Source organism: Larus michahellis, chromosome 10 (assembly GCF_964199755.1).
Source record: "Larus michahellis chromosome 10, bLarMic1.1, whole genome shotgun sequence".
NCBI lineage: Eukaryota > Metazoa > Chordata > Aves > Charadriiformes > Laridae > Larus > Larus michahellis.
In genome coordinates, this window is record NC_133905.1 from 4,784,796 (window position 1) to 4,807,565 (window position 22,770).

A 22,770-nucleotide genomic window follows, 5' to 3' on the forward strand; every position below is an offset into this window, starting at 1 on the left:
CACGGGCGAGCCCCCGCCGGGGCCGAGCATCCCTGGAGAAGTGTGTTGGGGGGGGGAGGGGGGGTCCGCACTGCTGGAAGCGTGCAAGCCAAGCCCCTGGGCACCTCCAGGGTGCCGGAGGGGTGGAAGTCGATGGAGAGGGATCTGCTCTGGGTTTCGCTGCTGACTCGGTGGCACCAGCTGATCGTGATGGTGTGGCTGATGCCGGGCAAAGCCTTTCGCTCTTCTGCCTTCCCTTGTGTAAAATTGTGGCTGTTTAGCTGTGCTCTTTGGAAAGAGCGAAATATTCCAGAATAGCAGGGTACATCTTAATTTTAGGAACGTAGTTATGATTAAGCTTGTCAATCAACAGCAAGTACCTCGGTAAAAGTTGTTGATTAAATATGGGAGATTTCTTGTTCTGAAAAACTTAGAATGAATGGGATTTTCCTCTCAGATGGTGGAATGTAAGTATCTCGTGTAAGCTGTCGCTGTGGTCAGGATGTCTCCTCAATACAGAGGCCAGTTGACTTAGGGATCAGTTCATCATCATGGGGACAAACTTTTTAGCAGGGCCTCTTGCGATAGGACAAGGGTTAATAGTTTTAAACTAAAAGAGGGTAGATTTAGACTAGATATAAGGAAGAAATTTTTTTCAATGAGTGTGGCGAAACACTGGCCCGGGTTGCCCAGGGAGGCGGTAGATGCCCCATTGAACGGGGCTCTGAGCAACCTGATCTAGTTGAAGATGTCCCTGCTCATTGCAGGGGGGGGTTGAACTAGAGGATTTTTAAAGGTCCCTTCCAACCCAAACTATTCTATGATTCTAAGTCCCTGGAGATCAGCAGGTCCCACACCCTCACTCCTGCCCCATGGCCTCACGCCTGCCCCTTTCCTGCCCGCCTGCTGGAGCTTGATGGGGAGCACGCTGGAAAGTATTGGGCTTTGGGGTACCCCTGGATTGTTATTACGGTCATTACATTTAATATAAATACATGAGACGCCATCTGGAGTACTGCATCCAGCTTTGGAGTCCTCAGCACAAGAAAGACAGGGACCTGTTGGGACGGGTCCAGAGGAGGCCAGAGAGATGATCCGAGGGCTGGAGCACCTCTGCTATGAAGACAGGCTGAGAGAACTGGGAGTGTTCAGCCTGGAGAAGGGAAGGCGCCAGGGAGACCTTATAGTGGTCTTTCAGTGTCAGAAGGGGGCCTACAAAAAAGCTGGAGAGGGACATTTTACAAGGGCGTGTAGCAATAGGACAAGGGGTAATGGCTTCAAACTGGAAGAGGGGAGATTTAGATTAGATATCAGGAAGAAATTTTTCACTCTGAGGGTGGTGAGCCCCTGGCCCAGGTTGCCCAGATCCCTGGAGGGGTTCAAGGCCAGGCCGGACGGGGCTTGGAGCAGCCTGGGCTGGTGGGAGGTGTCCCTGCCCAGGGCAGGGGGTGGAACGAGATGATCTTTAAGGTCCCTTCCAACCTAAGTCATTCTATACTTCTGTGATTATTTTCACACATATATGTACATACATGCTATAGTTATGCAATGTTTATAGCATGAATCAGGATCCAGGCAGAAACAATAATTTAAAATTATTTAATTTCTCATTGTCCTGCAGCAGTGAGGCCCAGCAGAGGAAGCAGGCAGAGGTGTCAGCTGCAGCAGCAGTAAGCTTTTCTGCTGAAGCAGTGGTTTTTCAATTTCAGTTTTTCATTTTTCAGACCCCTGGGAAGGTGCAGGCTAGGATACCAGAAGGCAGTCTCGTGACAACAGGTCTGCGGACCTTTTTGGGGCTACGTGGGACAGAGCACCATCCCTGCTCTCCCACTGAGGGACTGTGGGCCTCATTGTCCTGCAGGGAAAATGAGTTATTATCCTCATTTTATGACTTTATGGGGAAACAGAGGCACAGAGGGTCGAAGCAAACATCTGTGGCAGAACCAAGCCGCAGCCTCTTCTCTTTTCAACTCCAGCCCAGGGCCTTAAACTGGCAAAAATATCCTCCGGCTCCATGGCTTCAGAATTGCCAGTAACACGTTTCACAGTTTGGCAAACATAAACCAGTCTCTTCCCAAGAGGAGGTTCAGCCTCGGCAAGTCCCGGCAGCCCCATCCCAGCAGCAGCGCGGAGGTGACCCCACGGGTGCTGCCTCACCCCGGTGGGTGCCACCGAAGGACCCGGGGGTGCTCCGGGCTCTGCTCTCATGCACAGACCTCGCTCTTCCTCTCCACGTATCTCAATGAATAATGCATGAATACACGCTCATCAAATTCCCAGATACTATATTTATACAAAGACATCAGGGCCAAATTCTGCATTAGTTTAACTTCAGCAGTATAAAACGCTGGCCTTAAACATTTTTAACCAAAATAGGGTTTTGGCAAACCTTGCTTTGCTGTTTTCTCTCAATTAAAAGCCCTTTGTTCCCTGAGTAGGTGAAGTTTAGCTTGATGCAATGCAAAGGGCAGGAGATTTAGATACAGCTAAAATCCCAAACCCTCAAGACTGGGCTTAAATGGAATTTGAACTGTTGGCTGTACAGATATGAGATTCCCTTACGATGTTTATTACCGTGGAAACAACCAAAAGTTACAATCTTAATTTTATCATTATTATAACCTACACATGCATTGGGATACATTAGAGGTTTCTCTAAATTTTGTTTTTCCACATGCAAAAGACAATTTCTTTGTATTTCAGTTACAGTCGTTCCCAGCTTTCCCTAAATTGCTGGATAGGCTGTGAAGACCCACATTTACCTCACGCGGAAATAAAATAAATGTGTCCCAGTTCTGCTTCTCAAGTTTCATCCGCTTGACTAGCCCCACAGCCTTTCCCCTTCCCTAAAAGTACCACTCAAGGCTGGGTGCGTTTCCCATTACACAGCGACAGGACTGCGCCGTTATGTGTCGCTGAAGCCAGTGACACGAAGGTGTGATGACTTCAGTGGGCTCAAGCAGATCCAAACACGTGCTGCTGCCGGAGGAGATGTCCAGCCACCTTCCCTTTGGCCGGCGCCAGCCCTTGTGCGGCTGCGCACTGCGACGGAGGAGGGATCCGATGCTTTTTCACATCTGCAATGGATCAGTTGCTTGGACAAACAGGTTGTTAAACGTGTTAAGTCAGGTCAAATGCTTCTAAGTCTGAGTCCAAGGACACCTGTGGGATGAAAAAGCACAACTTTGGTTCACGGTCACTTGGGACAGCTCAGGGATGAGTAACTTCAGCTGCACTGAAGAACCCTACGGAGCATCTTACCCATTCAATAGAAGGCAACAGTGACCACTGGGAGGTGAAATGTGATGGAAATAATCAGGCAAGCGTAACTAAGGTTTCTGTATTTCTCCCTCATATTTCCCTGGAAAAGATACAAAAAATGCCAGCAGGCCGTACAGAGTATTCGGGAAGCGAGTCCAGAGCATCTGGGATGAACCCCTGACCTGGGCACCCTCACGCGACGATTCTGGATGCACCAAACTTTTTGCATATGCCCAGATCCCCTTTGTCATGCACACACTATCAGCTGCACTTCAGCAAAGCCCTTGCGCGTATGTTCAGTGACTGTGTCTTAGGCATTTCTGGATGTCCAGCGCTCCTGTAGAAATTACTGCCCTGACCAGGCTATTGGACATCAGGACACCCTGGACAAATATCCAAAGTCCTCTTTTTCTGCCCAGACAGAATTTCTAGGCAGAGACAAAGGACACGTTAAAAACAAATAAATAAACAGGATATATGACGTCACGAGTTCTGATATCTCCCATCAGCACAAACCCGTCACTCTACAACAGAGAACAGTGAGAAAACATGGAAAAGTCACTGTCACTCGTAGCCCCAATCTGGGGTTGCCCTTGGTGAAACATGTCCACAGCTTCATCCTCTACAGCATCTTCTCTGAGCGGAGATTTTATCTGGGAAGCTTTCTTTCCCAGGATGATCACATTGTTTTACCCGTGAGTCTGCCGTGAGGGCCTTGAACCACGCTCCTGGTTTTGGGGTCCTCGGGCGCACTTTCAGACTGAACCCCAAAATTGAAGATTACAAGCCAGAGTGGCAGGTGCCAGCCTCTGGGCTGACTCAGCCAACTCTCCGTCCCTCGGGGATACCTGAGTGCACTTCCCAAGCTGTAAACTGGTTCACTGATTAATTCTTCAGAGCCCTGTGACAGTAAAAGCACATGGACACACACCTAAGTTTTGCTCAAGGTTGTGGAAACAATACGAGCTTTAATTAACAGCAGGAGAAATGCACAGTTCTAGACAAACATAACGACTTCTGATCACTTTTGGCTGCCAAGTTTTCATGAGAACCAGGAATGGCCAGGACAGGCTTTTGGGGATGTTTTGTGCAGTTGTGACCAGCGTCTCACATCAGCATCCCTCATTTGGTGCTGCAGCAAAACCGAGCCCCTGCTCCCCACCATAGACACACGCGTCTTTTCCCCTCCCTCATGCTTCTCGTGCATCGCTGAGAGATTTCCTTCCCTCTGTTCATCTCTTCGCCAAGTCCTTTTAAAATCTATTATTGCCTCTGTCCCTTGGTCCTGCCTGGGGATTTTCCATTCTCTCTTTTGCCACCTTTCAGGAGAGAACTTAAGTCAAACTGGTTTCCCTGCCCGGACAACCTTTCCAGCATTCCTACAGCCCAGTCAAACACCGGGGCTAATGTAAAGTTAAGGTCCTTTTCATTGGCTTTTGTCTGATGGCTGTGTGTTAAAGATCCAGTCAGGAAAGGCAAACAAACCTTGGCATTCAAGCCTTTTATAATTTCCCTGAAGATAATAATAGCACTGCACTGTAAAGTTAAAAAGAAGCCGTGGGCTGAAGTTGTTCCCGAGTTGTTGTGCCACGTAGCACGGACCCGTTAAAGGTGGGAAAGGCAGCAAAAGGCTCGTCCGCTCCGCGCTCAGCAGTTTACACCTAACCATTTTTTGGCTCTGCCCACGCTTTGCCTTTCCATATGTGGCCGTACAAGGGACGATTTTTCCTGCCGTAGGTTTTCCCATCTTCCGTACGTTGTTTGCGCAGCTTTGTGTTACAAATGACTTCTCCTTTTTGAGGGGACTGGAAGGGAAAGTGTTTGAATGTCATGGACGGGCAAGAAGAGGGATTGTGGTGCACAGGGTAAGTGCTTTGCTGTCGTTAGAGGTCACCTGTGGTATTTCTGCCCCAGCCCCTGCTGTTCTCCACTTACCGCAGCAGCAAACTATTAGTAATCTGACGAGCCAGCCGCCACTTGGCAAAACAAGGGTTAGTCAGGCTGAATTGATTACTTGCACATTTCCATGTGATTCACGCATCAAGGCTGCTCCTTTCCAAAGAAAGAAGCAAAAATAATCAGGCAAAGAAAAAATTTAAAAGGAAGTTCAGATTCTATTTTGGGGTTTTATTTTTTTATTTTTTTAATTAGCCTTCTGCAGACGGATCCCTTCTGCGAGCCACAAAGCCGATGGCCGTGTCCGGCCGAGCTCCGCTGGGCTGCAGCTTTCAGCACCAGAAGTTACGCGGACACAGAGGGAACAAAAAAGCCTGTCAGACTCTCCAATAATGTTATGATCACTTTAACCTAGCAGTCCTTGACGCTCGCAGATAAGGACTGCAAGTTCTCTCAGTACTACAGAAATATTGACACAAAGAATATGTTTATCCCCGACTGTGGTTCTGCAGGACAAGGTGGAAACACCAACAGCAATCTCAGGACTTAATTTCTTTGGCCTTGCGAGGGCATCCGTGCTGCAGGGCCAACAGTTTATTGATTTTTTATTTTTTTTTTTTGTCTTTCCTTCACTAGTTTGGAAATTATGTTGTCTTTTCAAGTCAGAATCATAGGTCTAGGGGGAGATAAGTTGGAAGAAACTCATTTTAGGATTTTTTTACGTTAATAAAACTTTTAAAGACAGTGGGGAGCTGGGGAGAGTTTCTGATTTTCTCCCAAACTTTCTGTTCATTAATATACTGAGACAGAAAACATCAGCTGACTTTCTGGCTGGTATTTCTCTAGGCCGTCTTTAACCAGGTCCAGCTCCAACCTCGGGTTTCCGTGCAGAACCCCTGCATTTTAATCTATTGGCAAAAGCAGCCACGAGCAGAGCTGCACCTGCTAACATTATGAACGGCCACGGGAATCAGACCGTGTTCCGCAGGGATCTGGGTGTGCTGAGCGCGTGACAGACAAGCTGTCCCATCACTGCCTCCCCTGCTCCGTGGTGAGCTGCAGCAGAAGAGCTGGGGCTCGGCTGTTTGAACCCCGGGTTAAACCCTGAAGCTGCACAGAGCCGATGCCTTCAACGTGATACATGAGGCTCGTTGCGAGAGGTTCAAGAGCAAGGGGAGCAGCCGAGTCCAAGCTACCCCTCCTGAAGATGACTCAGGGACCGGCAGGTCTGTAAATGTGACAAAACCCACTGACTCACTTCGAGGACATTCAGCACCAACCTGCTCATCCGAGTCTAGGAAAGCAAAATAGACTGGAAGATGTACAGGAAGACCTGGGACATGAGGAATGTGGGCTCCAGTTCAGGAGTGGATCCGCAATAAACTGTATTCCCCTGCCCTCTCCTGGAAGGAATACGCCAGAGCTGGGTGTGTTTGTGCAGGATCCTTGTGCTGAGCACTCCAGGGAAGCGGCTCAAGGTGGTGAGAGGAGATGGTGATTTTGAAGACAATGTTTACAGGAATGAACAACTATGACCGCATTGTGTCCATCGTGCATTGCCAACACCACGTCTGTCAGAAACTGGCACACCTCTCAAGAGAATTTGAATGTTTTCAAGGAAGAACTGCCTGCCTGTCTGGCCGTTTGCATTGAATTGGGAAACAGAGAGGATGACTCAACTGGTGGAATCCAGAGCTCACCTTAAATAGTAAACACAAAGCCTACATGAAAACACCAGTAACCTTTGCTCAGGTCACAGCGGGGCATCACCACATCGGAAATGCAACACCACAGCACTAACAGACAATGCTCTTGGGGGTGCCAGTGCAGAACGGGCAAGTGGGACCCCATCACTTGGCCAATGATATGGTGAGAGCCCAGCAGAGAGGTTGACTCAATCTCTTTGGAGATTATAGAGTAGAGACAGAGACAAAGTACAAAATCCTCAAAATTGGGAAGATCCAGATCTGGGGGTCTGGTCCTGAACCTTCAACTGTGATGTTACTGTTAACCCTCCAGACACACAGTTCGGCGAATACGACCCATTTACACAGATTCACACCTGAATATGCTAGATGTTTTTGCAAAGCTTCCTTCTTCTACAGTCACATGAATTACATTCTTCTTTTTTCTGAACACCAAACAACCGAAGCAATACTAGTCCTGTTCTATGAAGACAACTGATTAGCAAATTGCTGCTGTTGAGAAAATAATGGGAGCAATGAATGACAAAAGCCGAGTGTAGAAACTCTACAAACAAGTCTACAGTTCTACAGTTACAGCACAGGACTATGCATCAGGAGCTCTGGAAGGGCAGGACCAACCACATGTGCACTATCTAACCTCACAAGTGTCTCACATGCTTAGAGTTTTCTTTGCAGTTGTATTTCATCAGGTCTTTGTAAACCCAGCAAAGAGGCATGCCAAGGTGCTCCAACACGCTGGTAGGAGAGTCACCTCCCATAGCTGGGGCGCTGCGCAGCACAGAGGAAAATGAGAGCGTGCTTTGTAGACTGCAAGAAAATACTCATGTTAGGGGCAGGGGGGAGAGGGGGCATTATTTTTTTAAACCTTGGCTGATTGCTTTGCCTTCATGATGGGGGAGTCGCTGAAGACCACAACAAGACACTACATGATATCTCAACCAGTTCCACGACTGGTTTCTTTCCCTGCTCCACCTGAGTATGAGTCCCATCTGCTGGGTTTGCAGCATCTTCAGCGCAGTTCTTTACCCTCCCCTTCACCCTCTTATCAAAGGGATGAACTTCAACAAAGCAGCTCCAGCTGCCTTAAAAAGAGAGAAGGTTCCTATTTCCTGCTTCGGTACAGGGGTTAAGAACAACGTTTCTGTTCATCACAGAAATAAACGTTAAATGAAAGTTGAGTTATATCCCTCCTGTGACTAATGTTCTAGCTTGTTTTCTAAAGTTAATTCTTCATACACTTTTTTCCCCTCTTGTTCTGTCTTACATTTGTCCAGACTCCTGTGTTCCTGAGGGACTAATTACCCACTCAGCAGTTACTCTGAAGTCCAATTGTAATAGTTGGCGAAACTCCACTCTTCCATGCAAGCTTTCAAAAATAATTCCTCATTTTTTTTCAAATAGCATCACTCTCTAGAGCTTCTTCCCAATTTGTGTTGCCCTGGGCTGAGATTTATTTTGCTGCCGTTGACAGCTGACTGCTTTGTTTGTCTCAGGGCAGATATTCTCAGCAGAATCATTAAAAACAAATAAACAAACAAACAAAAACCCCAAAAACAAAAAAAAATCCAAACAAATGGATTTCTCATTTAAAAAATGATCCATTGTGATGTAATCTTCTGTTTTCTTGTCTAATGAATCCTTAGTAGCAATGTAAGCAATGAAGAAAACACTGATTCAGATTTGGATTATTCTTCCTCAAAATACAGATGTGATCACAGCCAGTGTTTTCATTCACACGAATGTGTCAAAAAGTTTGGGGGAAATTCAGGCATGCATCCTGCGATCTAAAGACGCACGCTTTCTTATTCTGTAGGTCTTCGGGAGCAAAATACTCACCCCTACTGGTGTCACAACAAATAATGGAGAGCTAAATTCAGATTACTGGTACATATTTTTTTCCCCATAAACACCGCTCGAGAGGAACCCATGTCCTTTCCCAATCCTGCTACTACCTAACTGTCTACACAGCCAGAAGCAACACACCTCATCTCCTTGCTCTTCACTTTCTCCACCTGTTCCCTGAGGTTAATAACCTTGACGCTGTACAATACTGAACAAATGAATGTTTGCACTTAAATTATCTGTTGAAGAATATACAGAAAAAAGATGATCACAAAGCCTTTTTTTCAGGATGCCTGAATTGTGCCGATGGCACAGGGAATATGGCAGCTCCTATGAGAAGAACCTGTAATCACTGAACGGGAAAGAACATTGCATCTTATTTAATGATTTCATTCTTCCATAACCTCTACTTAATGACATGCTAATTCATTTTCCTAGAGAAAAGATAGCTCTAGACCTCTGCACATCACCCAGTATTTGACCAAGCAGACTCGGGATCTGTCTGCTGCCGAGGCATGGCACAGTGGCTCTAAAGACAATTTACTTGCTTGGGCAACATTTAGATCTGGACTTTTTTTTTTTTTTTTTTTTTTTTGCTTAGGCTTGCATTTAATTGTGATCATCCTGGGAACTCATGCAGGCAGTAGGGCTTCTCTAGATAGCACCGCGGCTCCTGTGAATCAACAAGTATCAGCACAGTTAAGCATCGATCATGCAAACTTGTCAGAGTTACCTGAAGTTCACTATTGTAATTCTCTTTGGAATTCTTGTCTAAATATCACAGCCCTTAAGGTAAATACTGGCTAATTTCTGCCTTGCAAAGAGCAAAGTATTGTCACGCCAGCCCTTCTTCTCACAACCTCGCTAGCACAACCAGTCAAGAAAACTAATTTTACTTTTACACTCAGAAGTAAGATAGTTATCACCATCAGAGAAGAGAGAAAGTTGGTTCTGGGATATCAAGTTTTTCACTCTTAGCATGTAAAATCAACTATAATCACACGTGTAAGTTATTTGCTGAGGGGACCCACAGCAACACCAGGACTTACCAGTTTCATTGGCGGGCTCAGCAGAGGCTAAAGAAATCAATCGCAAACTCTGGGTCTTTATCAAAATTGATCCAGTAATTAAATATTTACTTTCAAGACTTGTCTCAGTCCTATTTCCAGTTCAAAATTACAAATTTTTAAAGATACCTTACCTATGCTCCTACGTATTAAAAAACAATCTCTCCCATTTTTGTAAGCCCAGCAATTTTTTTTTAATACCGTTTTCTACATCTTATAGTTTTCTCACCTAATGAGCCACCAAAAACGTTCCTGCTAACATTACAGATTGTATTTTTTTACTTTCCCCGGGGCGTTCAGTACGTGCGGCAGCGCCCAGGGTGCAGCTACCGCCGAAGAGCGCCGAGCTGCCTAAAGGAGAGGACGCTGTGCACAGCCACAGGCCCGCTGGAACTCCTCCTGCTGGATTTACAACTTGGAAAATCCCAGCATTTCCAAAATCAAAAGTTGGGAGCTGTTCTTAATCTGTCAGCACCTTTTTTAAGAAGGACCTAAGAACTGCCCGGGCATTCATATAAAAATGGAAATCGCCAAACACTCCTTCCTTCCCCCTGAACTATGTGCAGAGCTGTCAAAACGGACCATAGCTTGGGCCAGCGCACAGCCGGCCGAATCAGAAACGTCATTTCACCGATCTGGGGCTGGACTGGGCCCACTTCAAACTGGGTCTGGCAGATGTGAAATGTCAGCAGCCGCCTTACCAGCGGGTCGGTCCGGCGAAGGGCCGGAGAGGCGCAGGCAGCGCTTGTAAGGATGCCAAGAGGCTGCAATGAATCACGTCCTGCTCAGCAGCACAAGGGCATTTCACAACTCTCCCGCCCGGCCGTAGCCTGCGGGGAGCGCAGCAGCCCTGGGGTGCCTCGGGGCGCGGGGAACCCGCTCGGCGCTGCCCCGAGGATGTGCCAATCTCTTCCTTCCCTGCAGCGCTGGGAAACCTTCCCGATCGCAAACAGCCAGGTGTAGCAGTGTGTCTGTCAGCCTTATTTCACCACGGCTGGTCGGGCACGAGCTGAGGCTGCGGCTTTAACTGTCGCTGTTGCCTTCAGCAGATCTCAGCAGCGAGCATTCAAAATAGCTGCTTATACATCATGTGCTCTTATTCTCTTAATCAGTGCCACGGAGATGAGCGCCAAACCACAGCCAGGGATTTACTGGCACCCTCTGTCGCGCTGCCGGCTGCAGCTCCGTGATAAATGACATTGGCTTGTGCCAGCCCCGGTTCCAAGCACGGGAAAGGCTGCGAGTTTGCTGGAGTTTTATCTCCTCACAGGTCAACATCGGAGGATGCTCCTGTAAAAAGCAACTCCCGTTTGCTTCCAGTCAGAGGTTTCTGGAGCAGCAGGAGTTTGCAGGGAAGAGCCAGGGGTCTAAGCAGATCTCCACCGTGCAAAGCAACGCAGGCCACCTGTGCTGTGAGTCTGGTAACCTATTAATTGCGCTGCGCGAGTGGGACCAGCAGCTGATTGAAGCGCAGCTGCATCCGCTGCAGCGGCACGTCGCCAGGCCGGGCTCTGCCAGCGCCGGGGAGAGGTACAATATTGCAACCTTTGACGTCATTCCAGCGGGATCAAGCTCAGACGTCTGTCCTGATGGGAGATTGCGCACAGTCTCCCCCCTCCCCGGGAGGGCAGACACGTTGTGCAACGCCAAAACAGACTTTACTGAGGAATCGGGCATAACCATGCCTGGCGGCAGATCGGCTCAGCACCCCAGGATCTGGCCTTTGGTGTGTAGAAACGGCAAGAGGCTGGCAATGAAATGGGTGCAAGCCTCCTCAAAAAGCTGTTAAATAATTGGCCTTCAGGCAAAAACACTTTAAAATAGAGGGGACATCACCATGCAGCAGCAAAATGATGGACAAAAGACCTGTTTGCCCTCACAAGTGGGGCTGTTTGCATGGGGTGAGGAGAGGGTTTGAACAATCCTTGGATTTTTTCGGGTTTTTGGGGCACTGCCTAGTAGAAATGGGCTTGGGCAAGAGAAATAAAGGCTAGAAAAATCCCAGGAACCCATCGGTTGGCATGAGTGCGTGGAGGAGTTTACGTCTTCTCTGGGGTAAAAGAATCAAGGAAGGTTTATGGGGAAGGCAAAAGACGGTGATGCGTTTGGGGGTGATGGGAGGCAGAGAAATCAGAGCACGCAGTGCAAAAAAGCGCTGAGGCAGCCGAAGGAGCTGGACACAGGCAGGAACAGAGAAAGCCCCGGGGGCTCCCAGGCAGCTCGGCTGGCTGCTTGGGGCAAACGGCTCAGTGCTGGACTCTGGCGTGGGATGTCACCTCCAAGGAGAACGCTGAGGGCTAGCACTTCTGTCGAGATAACAGAAGACGAGCAACGAAGGGGCCAGTGGGCTCAAAGATGACCAAAGAACTCAAGAGAGACGGAGGCTTTGCACAAAGGGAATGAGAGCATGCAAAAGTTTTCTCAGAAAGGGCCGAGCTGAGCTGCCAGTGGAGCTGCAGCCTCCGGGGCAGAGCCGGACCGTGTCCAGGATCCCGGGTGAGGCTCAGCTGCAGCAGGGCTTTTCTGGAAAGAGGGGATGGGAAGGTGGCCCAGCCATCAGAGCCCAACGGGTGAGATGTATCCTCGTAAAAATACAATCCAGCAGAAAAGCTTCAGCAACCCAGAACGAGAGCTGCAGCAAGGAATAAAAAAATACTGAAAAAGCACCTTGAGCAGAGGCTCCTGAGCCACCCTGGAAGGCAGCCTCCACGTGGGACAGGGCCAGCCCCAGGACTTGGCACTTCTTGACCCTCTTTGGAGCCCACTGAGACCCAGACAGGAGACAAAAAATTTTGTCAGCTCAATTACTGCAGCCTCCTCCTCCCTCATCCCCACTTCTCAAGAGGAAAACGTGCCAGGAGCCTTCTTTGGCTGCCTTCAAGCCCACATGCCTGCTGAGGAGCCACACGGGCTGCTTCAAGGGGCCGTCTCGAGCAGCCGTACATTAATGGAGCTGCAGGATTTACCCTCTGCAAAGGGATCAAGCTGTGAGCCAGGATAAGCATAGCACAAAGTCCTGGGTCTAACACAGTGTATGGGGAGTGGAAGGTAAATCAGGCAAACTGCTCGAGGTTTCATTGGGCTTATCCCAAAGCGATGCTATATATTCAAACAGGGAAACTTAGAACAACTCAAGAGACTTTCAGTTAGGAACCGGGCTCTGTTACGTCTGCTGTAACAAAACATAGCTATATTGTAGTGCTAAAACTCCTCGCTTCACCATTTAACACGGCCAAAGGCAGAAGATGATTTACAAGATGCTAGAAAATGTATCAAGAAAATAAGTCTTTTAACCAGAATGGTTTAGCCATAGGCCAGGCTCAGAAAGCACTGAAATGACTACAGGAAACTAAATAACAGAAATCTAAACATTCTTATTTTACAAGACCCTTTCCCACAGCCACCGCCAATCTGAACAGCCTTAACAAGCTCCATTGGATTTTATCTGGGAAGCTTAAAAAGTGGGAACTGGCAAAAGGGGCTGGGTCTGAAGACAGGCACCAGATTGCTTTGCCTTCAGGGTACCGTCTAGGGAAAGTGGGAGTGGCAAATTTTAGCCCATAAAACACACACGTGTGGCGGGCCCTTGGAGAGGGTACACACGCCGGGCGTTTTCAGCCTGTTTTCCATACCCAGATGGTGTCCTGCTGCTGTATCAAAAAGGTTGGTGGTAAGACAGAGGCTGCCAGTCTGAGCTCAAATCAAAGCTCTTCCAAAAAGAGGTAATTTACCTTGGACCTGCTATTGCTGACAGGGGGAAAAGCCACGGGCAGGCAGCCAGCAGAGTCCCCGCCGAGCCAGCCAGCGCCTGGGGCCTCACAGAGCCACCGATGCTGGGACGGCTGATCCTCCGACACTGGGTTTGCCAATATTGCACAACCCCTGTGGAGATGGGGAACCGTTGCAGTGGGCACCTGAACGCAACTGAGCCTTTCAGCAGCAGAAATGGCTCTTGTCCCTGCGCCTGGCTCAGCCTCCCAGTGTTGCAAAATCCCTGCCCGTATCGTATGCAGGTGGTAGGGTTTCTAATTTGGAAGCTGCGTTGGAACGAGAACTGAGAAGGTATTCAAGGGTGATGGCTTAATCTGGCACAAGTCTGCATTCAGCGGGGTAAGGCTGCTGCCATAGCTGAAGGAAACTCCCGTCAGAGGCTCTGAGCACTGCTGCCCCCGCTTTCGGCAGAGAGAAGGCTGGGGGCCGGGATACAACTTCCACCTCTGGGGTGTACAGGTAGGGTTAGCAATCACAAAGAACAACTCGAGAAGCAATCATAAAACCTGCCCCCAGCCCAAATGCAGCAGCGCTGATGCTCTCTGCAGAGAGCTCAGCTGCAAACGCCGCTCTCTGGGACCGCGAGGGAACGGCTGCCCCAGGGGAGTGTCGTACCCATGACGGGGCAGGGGGGGCTGCCCTGCAGAGGTGGGGATGGGCTGCAGAAGCTGCAGTAGGAGATCATCTCCTGCTGGAAGAAAACGGGCAGAGTCTGAACCAGAACCTGGCTGAGAAGGAAAACCGGGCAGGCAGCAGATCGCCACGGAGACTCAGAGGGCAGTGAAACTGGGGTGGGTGCTGATAAGGGGAGATACTGGCAGAAGGCGGAAGGCAAATACTAGGAGACAAATTTCCATGAACTTCATCTCCTAACCTCTAAATGTCTAAAAATCAGACATCCATCAGCGTGTGAGCCGTTCACCTGCGGCTGTCAGTAGTCAGCAAGACACGTCCAGAAGGAAGGGAGGCATTGAGAGCTCAGTGCAACAAGAACTGAGTCTGAAGGAGCGACTTACCTAAGCTACCGGCCTCAGGAGACACCTGCCTGCAGCTGAGCTGGGGGGAAAGAAGGATTTTCCTACAGGCTGAAGGGACCCATGGGACACAGGTGTCATTCAGTGATGACAGCATTCACACCTAGGAAAAGAAAGCAGTCAAAAAAAGCGCAATTACATTAATGCTAGCACTGGCAGCATTGCTAAGAGAGAAAGCCCAGAGGAGGGAGAGAGTTTTTTGGGCAGGGTCCTGCCTGCCCAAACTGGGGTAGGGACTGCAAGCATTTCAAGCATGATGAACTCAGCATCGCAGGAGAGGGACCTTAGCCCTGTCTTGGGAAAGAGGGTCACCTCTCAGAAATACCTGCCTCCTCCGCCCTCGGCGGCTCTCAGGAGCTAATGCCACCTGCGAGCGGTGATGGGGTAAGCGATCTGCAGGTTGGTTTTCAGGTGAGAGGCCTTTGAGTTAACAGCAGGTACAGGCAGCTGCCCACTGTGTTAAGTGAACTTTATTCCATTTGCAAAACGACATGAACCCCATACGCTGCCGCTCAGCTGTCTGCCAGCCGCATCCTTCGGGTCAAACTGTGTCGGCAGGATCTGACTCACTTCTTGCATCAGACCTGCAACAAAATGAGTCAGGGATAATCTTAAATATCCCAAACGGCCCCCTAAGTCTCCATAGATCTCCTGCCTAAATTCATCTCTCTCTGGCAATCTCTTTGGGAGCCAAATTTGAGGCTCATTCAGTGCAAGTAGGGGGTGGGACATGGCAATAGTTATCACTCAACGAGGTCTGCAAAAGAAAAAGGGATTAAGCGATATGTTCTAAGGAAGTGGGGAGGAGTTTGGACCAGGGGCTGCTGTCTTTGCTGCTCTTGGTCCACTGGAAGCCAGAGCATGTTGCATTTAGATGGGAGCACCGGTGCTCAGGAAAGCATCACAGGACAAATCTCAGCAAGGACTGGAGAGACTTGTGATGGACACAACAAGGCCACCAAGGAAACGGGATCTCCTGGTGGAGAGGGGGGAAACTGGGGGTGCGGGAATGGAGGAAGTAACAGGAGCCCGGGGGTGGTGTGTGAGTGGAGTGGTAGGAAAGGACCAGGGCTTGTAGTTGTGCTGAGGGAGCCTCTGCCTGCGACAGGGGACCGGAGCAGGGAGGGCAGGGAACAGTGGAAGAGCCTCATTACTCGAACGACGCCTTTGCCTCATCTCTTAGGGTGGAACTGGAGACTAGGACAAGACTGAGGAACTGCCAATCTGGAACAGACCAGTGGTGCCTGCAGTCAAGTACCCGGCTTCCAGCAGAGGCCAAATTTGGATGCTTTAGAGGAAAATCTTCGATAGCATCCCAGTTCCAGGAAGAGCGCAATACGTCAAGTGTTTGCTCATGTTCGGATGGCTACAGAACCGTAGCAGGGCAGACAGGCTATTTATAAGCATATCAGATGCCAGCTGAGCTCTTTGCACTTTCTGTAGATCATACATCAGGTCTAATGAGAAGGCACACAGGTGGAGGGGGACAAATGAGCCCAGGTTAAAGAAGAGGTGTCCCCTTAACACAATACGTACGGGGAAGAACAGCAGCTGGCCCTGTGCCCAGCACTACTTACAAGGCCTGTGAAAGCCGAGCAAGATCACTTTACAAACAGCACCGTGAGAAGGAAGGGTTGAGAATGCTGGTTGTGAGGATGGTTCTGCATTATTAGACAGAGAATTGTTTGCTCCTGAAGAAAGAAAAAAAAAAAAAAAGGATCCAAACCTATTCATAGATGTTTCATTATGCTCTCTTCTAAGGACACACTGTGCCTAACAAAATAATAAGCCAGCTAAAGGGTTAACACTTTCTCTCTCCAAACCTACTACAAGAGAGCTAGAATACAGATTTAAGCACAGACAAAAGATGATAGTTGTTCCAATTAATGTTCCAGCTAGCATCTGCTCTTTTTAATTAGTTGAAGTCTGGTTTTGTCTGGAGACAGAAGTGCTGAGCAGAAGTGTGCTGGCTTCTTTTCTGCTTAGCCGGCTATTCTGATCTCTTGGTCTTTGGAAACTTCTCCGTTTCACAGAGGCCAGAGCCTATTGTGCATTGATACTTGGTACGTGCCCACAGGCTGTGTATATGTTTCACTGCAAACAGCCTCAAATCTATGTTTCCCACTGGAGGGAAAACTGACACAGGAAGATATTTTACAGATGTCCTCTCCCCCCTACAGACACGTATCTGTGCATTGCTTCACTTATCGGCAACTCAATTTTCTTCTGCAAACAGGCATTACTGTGGAGTAGGTGCAGGTGGACGGAGGTTTCCCCAAGACCTGTTAACCCTCCTGTTCTGCTCGAAGCTCGCTGATCCCTCAACCTCACCCTTTGTAACAAGACCTTTGAGGATCTGCGTGTTCCAGTTACACGCAGATGAATAATTTACAAGTCATGGCTGTCGCAAATAAACAAGTCCTTCTGCTCTGTCCAAGGACTCGATGGCTTGTCTTAAATTTCCCTCACTTTGCTAAAAACCCCACGACTGAAGCAGCAATCAAAAACTTCCAAAGGAGAAGCTGATGAGGGAAGAGCAGGGTGGCACATCACAGCAGCAAACAGCACCCACAGCAAGTATTCCCCTTATCGCTGAGCAGGGCATTGACCTGTTGTACAAACTCCAGGTAAGAAAGCCTCTGGCAAAGCAACCCGAGATGTAATATTTACCTAAGAGGAGATATTTCAATGGAAAACAAGCTACAGGATCTGCTGATATCCTGGCGCGGAGAACAGCGGGCATTCACACGGGTGCAGGCAAAGGAATAGGGACAGAATGTGGAAACTTTCTAGCATTTCCAAGTAATAAAGCTGTCATTGCACGAGAAGCGTGTTTGTGCCGTCCGTGATTCCAGCTAAACAGCTACGAGAAGCTGTGGATCTGGGGCTTGTTCTACCAGAGACCCAATGCGCGGCATCGGCAGGGTCCCTTTGCTTCTCTGCACCCCAGTACTCCACGCGTCAAACAGAGACGTAAATAGGTGGATCCTGCAAGAAAACAGCCAGGCTGGCACCAAAAGTTCCTGACCCCTTGCATCTGGTACCCAGTGATGCCTCGGTCTCTAGCAATGGGAAGTGGATCCCATGAGCTGCCCTGGGGATGAGAGCCACAGTTTTAGATCACAGGTAATAGTTCCTGTACAAGGTTCTCTGGAGAAGACAGACAGGACTGAAACAGCTCAGGAGCAAAGAGAATAACAGGGTTGTTTAATACATTCCACATGAGTAGAAAGAGTTTGGAGCCACGTGCTCCCTTTTGCAGCTCTCAGAAACCAGCATGACCCAAAATGTTACTTTATGGATCCTTTTTGGTCTGCTCCATACACCCCTATTGAAGGAAATTTGTGTGCAGGGCTTGCAGGATCAGCCTGTTTTACCACCACAAACTGCAGTTTCATTATCTCCCTAAGCCAACCAAAGCCCAGGCTGTCACCGAAAGGGGCAATTCCACTTTCCTCCAGCCCGTGTGTCCTCCTTCCTCAAGGCCTCACGGCGATCATAAGAAAAAGGGTCTTTTCCTCAGGCAGGGTATTTTTCAGCTGGATCAGTTCCCATGCAGTCACAGCAGCTGTAGTTTTGCCACAAAGCAAGGGCCAGGAAAAAGGCTGGAACTGTGCCTTAAGAGCTTAATGCAAACTCATGAAGTTGCAATCTCAAGTTCCTGGGTCATTTGTCCCCGCAAATAGCACGGATTTATAGCCCTGGTTAGGAAAGTCTCCTTGGCTGCAGCTTTGTGGCTCTCTTTACAATGGGCCAAACGCAAACTCCTAGGTCCCAAAAGTAACTGAGCTCTGAGGGAAGTCTGGAGCTAGTTAGAGTTTACAGTTTGGGATCAGGTCGAAACTGTTATTCAGAACTGGCTTTGAAAATGCAACCGTATCATTTATTTATATCCTCACCAGAGCAAACCAGCGGGGCCACAGCTCAGCCTCCCAGATCTCACCCTGCGACGTCTAGAGACTTTGTGAAATCTCCGTCCTTAGAGGTTTTCAAAACAGCTGGGCAAGGCCTCGAGCAGCCTGACGGGACTTTGAAGTTAGCCCTGCTTCGAGCAGGAGGTTGGACTGGAGACCTCCAGAGGTCCCTCCCAAACGGTATTATTCTGCGATTCTGCCACCTTCTGCTGCATTTGCGTCAGGCTCTGCTACACCACCGCCACTCGACCGATCAGCAGGCAATTCCCACACCGACTGATAGAGAAGTCAGGGAGCCTGAGTCCACCAACCTTCATGGCGTTGGCTGCGTTAGCTCAAGAGCTAGGGGACAGCACGGACCTTATCTGTATGCAGTTGTCTGAGGAGAGCACTGCTGACAGTCACTGCAAGAAAGACCCCTTGCCACCACAGCACACACTAGAATAAGCTTTGCATTGCAAAAGAAACCGGCCCAGATCTGGCAAGGGTCCCAAGATGAAGATTGCAGAGCATTTTCTCTTCTTCTCAGCAGGAAAGAGACTGCATTCTCAGCAAGAACGAGTGTGAAATACAAATCACTGAGCACTTGCTGCTTTTTGTCCAAGTCATTACACACTTACCCACAGTAAAAGGACTGATGACAGGGACTGTCTTGTCATTTCCACATGCCCCTTCAGAGATTTTAGCAGCTTTCATCCACTAGATTGAAATCAGATCAGTTGAAAGAATACTACAAATTCAGTTTGGATGTGACAGCCCAAGAACACACTGGAGGCTGAGGATCAGTGGTAGGACACAGAGACCCGAGCGAGTCCTGCTCCATCGGCCTGATTGCAAAGATGAGAGTTGAGCTCGCTGATCTTTGCAGAACCCCACTCTGGGGACGCTTCTCCTTCAACAGCCAGACGATGGGCCAAGTTTTCCTTGATGCTAGTGAAGTCTGGAGACTTCATCTACAAGGTAAAGGGGGCATGGCGAAGCGAGAGTGGGAAATGTGGGTCACTGAGCCAAATCCCCAGCTCTGGCAATACAAGGTTGCTGCCATCTCGTGGCCGGCTCTGGCCATGCAAAGGTTACGGGGGACATTTTTCCAGCAGAAAAATTTTGCATTGCAGTAAAATCTCTCTTGGAAGTGAGCTTCAGCTGGAGAGAGCAGGGGGTAAACAGGAGTGACAGTGGTTAGACACCATGGGGCACACGGAACTTGGCTGTTCACGGGAGGCATCCTGCTTACCTTCGGCACTAGCTGCTCGCCCTTGTTTGGGATGGCTCCACCTCAAGCCATAGTAACTGTTTTTCTGTCAGGCCACCACTTCCGTGTCCCCCATAACCTAAAGAGACAGCCGACATCCACGTTACTGTCGAGAGGCCCACGATTTGCTGCACACATGCAGCAGTCAGTGTGTGTGGTCATTCAGCCTGGTCTTCAGGACTGTCTGGTGTTGGGATGGGAGAAGATCTGCAGGGAAAGAGAGACATGTTGTGGCCCTATGCTTGGTCAGATGGGATGGCTATGGTCTCCAGTATTGCTTCTTTTAGCATCTTTCATTGAGCTGTGGTGCTGATGCAGGAATTTGTACTGTGAATAAAGTACAAACGGAGGAGAACCACATGGTCACTGTTTCTTCCCCTTTCAGCCTCTCTACAGAGCTCAGCAGCATGCACAGATCTTGCAAGACATGTGCGAGCAGCCATATATTCCCCATATGATCTCCATAACCAACTTGAAGCTGCTTCCCCCCAGGCAGGAGAAAGGCAGGAGAACAGTGTCCCAAAAAGTCCCGCCAGCAGAAAAACAACTCCTGACAGCTCACCAGAGACCACACCGAAGCAGAGAGCTGGCTGCACTGCCTTCAGCAGAGCTCCTGTAGGTGGGGTCTTGTGGACACCTGCTTGTGGATCCTTCCTTGGGTCTAACCCTGGGAATAGGCTCTGACTTCTCCTTCTCCCTCCCGGGATGCTCCAGGTTCTGCAGCCACACAATTCACCAGGAAACAGAGGAACAAGGGCTCCAGAAAAAGAAAAAACTGCCAATCCGTTTGGTATTTTCTGTGGTGTTTGCCGGTTATTGCCAGGCTTTTCTCTTTGTGTGGTACCTATTGTGGCTCCTGTCGCAGAAACTGAAGTGAAATACCTAAAAAAATGAGTCCCCCTGAGAAGACTCCAGACAGTGGGGAGATGACTTCTCAGTGACCTGGGCAGTATCCTGGCTACACAGGGAGTTTCCTGTAATGATAAGACTACAAAGGAATATTTATTTATGTAGATACTTATTCAGCTTTCATCTTCGGCCGTGTTTCTCAATCAGCCATTTCAAAATGTTTTGCCAACACTAATTAACCCTCACAGCACCTCTGCGGTAAGGATCAGCATCCCCACATCACAGACAGGGTGACTGGATGGGGAAGACAAGTAACCCATTCAAGGAAAAAATGAAGGTAGCAAAGAAATAACAATATCCTGAAATCCCAATCCCATATCCCAACAAAACCACCCCCTACAAGCCTCCAAATTCTGCAGATATCCTTCAGTTTGAAACGCAAACAGCAACCTGCCGTTCTTATCGAGCAAACTGCTCGTCTTCCTCAGCTGGGCACCGAGGAAGCACTGTTCAGACATTTAATAAGCCCCAAAAATGTGGTGCCCTGAAGCGACGTTACACAGCCCAGAAGTCCCTAAGGAGCTGCAGCCCTGCTCAGCTGCACAGCCCGTGCCACCAGGCAGATTTCCCCATGATGTTGCACATGACACTTATTCCATTCATTAACCAAGTTAACAGTGGCTAAGAATAGACCCCAGATGTCCTCCTGGCCTTAAAAATCTCCTTTGCCCTCAAGGAAATGCAAAGCCTAGAGTGTCTCATGGCATGCGCGCGACATGAACAATGAACCAAACTTATGAAGAGCTTGCACATTTCCGAGAATTCACAAAATACATCTCTGCTTTTAACTAATCTCCGTTCTAGTTTGGGGAAATAAGTGCTTAGCAGGGATAACACAGAACAGAGCAATGAATATTTAATTGTATAATTCCTTGGTACAGAGATTATGCCAGACAGAGCCACAGCTGTTCAACTGCCTTAGTTTTCTGTTATCTGTTTCTGTGGTGTTACCACTGCCGCAAATTCGCAATTCTGTAACAAACTGGTATTTCCAAACAAAGACCATTTGATATTATGCCTTTAGAAAAATTGCATCTTAAGTACAATTTATTCCTGAATTATTTTTCTGGTAGTGGAAATTATTCTATAGTCTCCTTTTTAATACATACTCCCCGATACATGTGGGAAATTTCCCAAAGCATACTAAAGATAGCACTATGGTTTTCTGCATCACTGCTAAAAATCAAAGCATTCATGTGCAGAATAAAGAGAAATTTCTTTCTGTATAAGCATTTTCCTTCTGTTCCCTGAATCCAGTCTCTTGATAATCAGCAATTACAGAAAAGAACTATAACAATCAAATGGGAGTTTGCACTTACAGAAAATCAAGCTATTTATTGCGTGACTTACTCAGATGGAGAAAGCTGTTTGGAAATGTGTTGGTAAGTGAAAGAAACTGCTATTTCAGAAAGCTGAAATTGTACTAATAGAGAGTCTAAAGAGTTTAGAGAACACGATCCATTTGGAACTGATTTGGTCTTCTCAGAAACACGAAAGAGTAAATATGGGGATTTTAGGATCTTTTCCGACATTAAAATGTATTAATTTTTTCAACTGATATTTTATCAAATCATCTTTAGGATTGTGGGATATTTTGGAAGGCGGTATTTGGGTTTCTATAGCACTATCGACTTGGGGAACCTCCAGTAAATGACAGTTCATTCACCCATACCACACATCCTCTCCCAGCTGTGACTGTTCAGACTTTGCAAACCGAAAGACGGAGGCAGAGGCCGTGAAATGATAAATTACAGTCATTTTCACAAGCAGACGCTCCCGCTCCCATTTCCTCAAGCCACTGCTTTTCGTGCAGAGATGGGGTTAAACACCCGATTCCCAGGCCATGTGGACTGAAATCACGAAAAAAGCACCCAGCAAGCCAGGGAGACCTCTTACACCGCAGAAGTTTTCCTCCTTTTCCACCCCAAAATCTGGTTGGAACTTCGGCGAGCCGCCTGCTCGGGAGCCCTACGGATGTGCCTACGCTGCAGCCAAGCAGGTGATTCTGCAACGCCTCCCATGGCAGCCGAGCTCCGGGAGGACCCCCTGCTCCATCGGGGTAGGGACACTTGTCCCAGCCCCAGGGGACCCAGGCGTAACGCCAGAAGGGAGCGATGGATCCCTTCGTGATCCCTTCGT

The 22,770-nt window shown here is 48.5% G+C and overlaps 1 long non-coding RNA gene across 1 annotated transcript; it reads right to left on the reverse strand.

Moving 5' to 3' along the window:
* Positions 1–2,338: 2,338 nt before the first annotated feature.
* Positions 2,339–17,108, reverse strand: LOC141749604 (uncharacterized). The gene is made up of 4 exons (XR_012589413.1): positions 16,134–17,108; positions 14,882–15,140; positions 14,539–14,659; positions 2,339–3,141 (listed from the first exon to the last, which is right to left on the reverse strand). It is a non-coding gene; the product is annotated as an uncharacterized LOC141749604 (long non-coding RNA).
* Between the last annotated feature and the right edge of the window lie 5,662 nt (positions 17,109–22,770).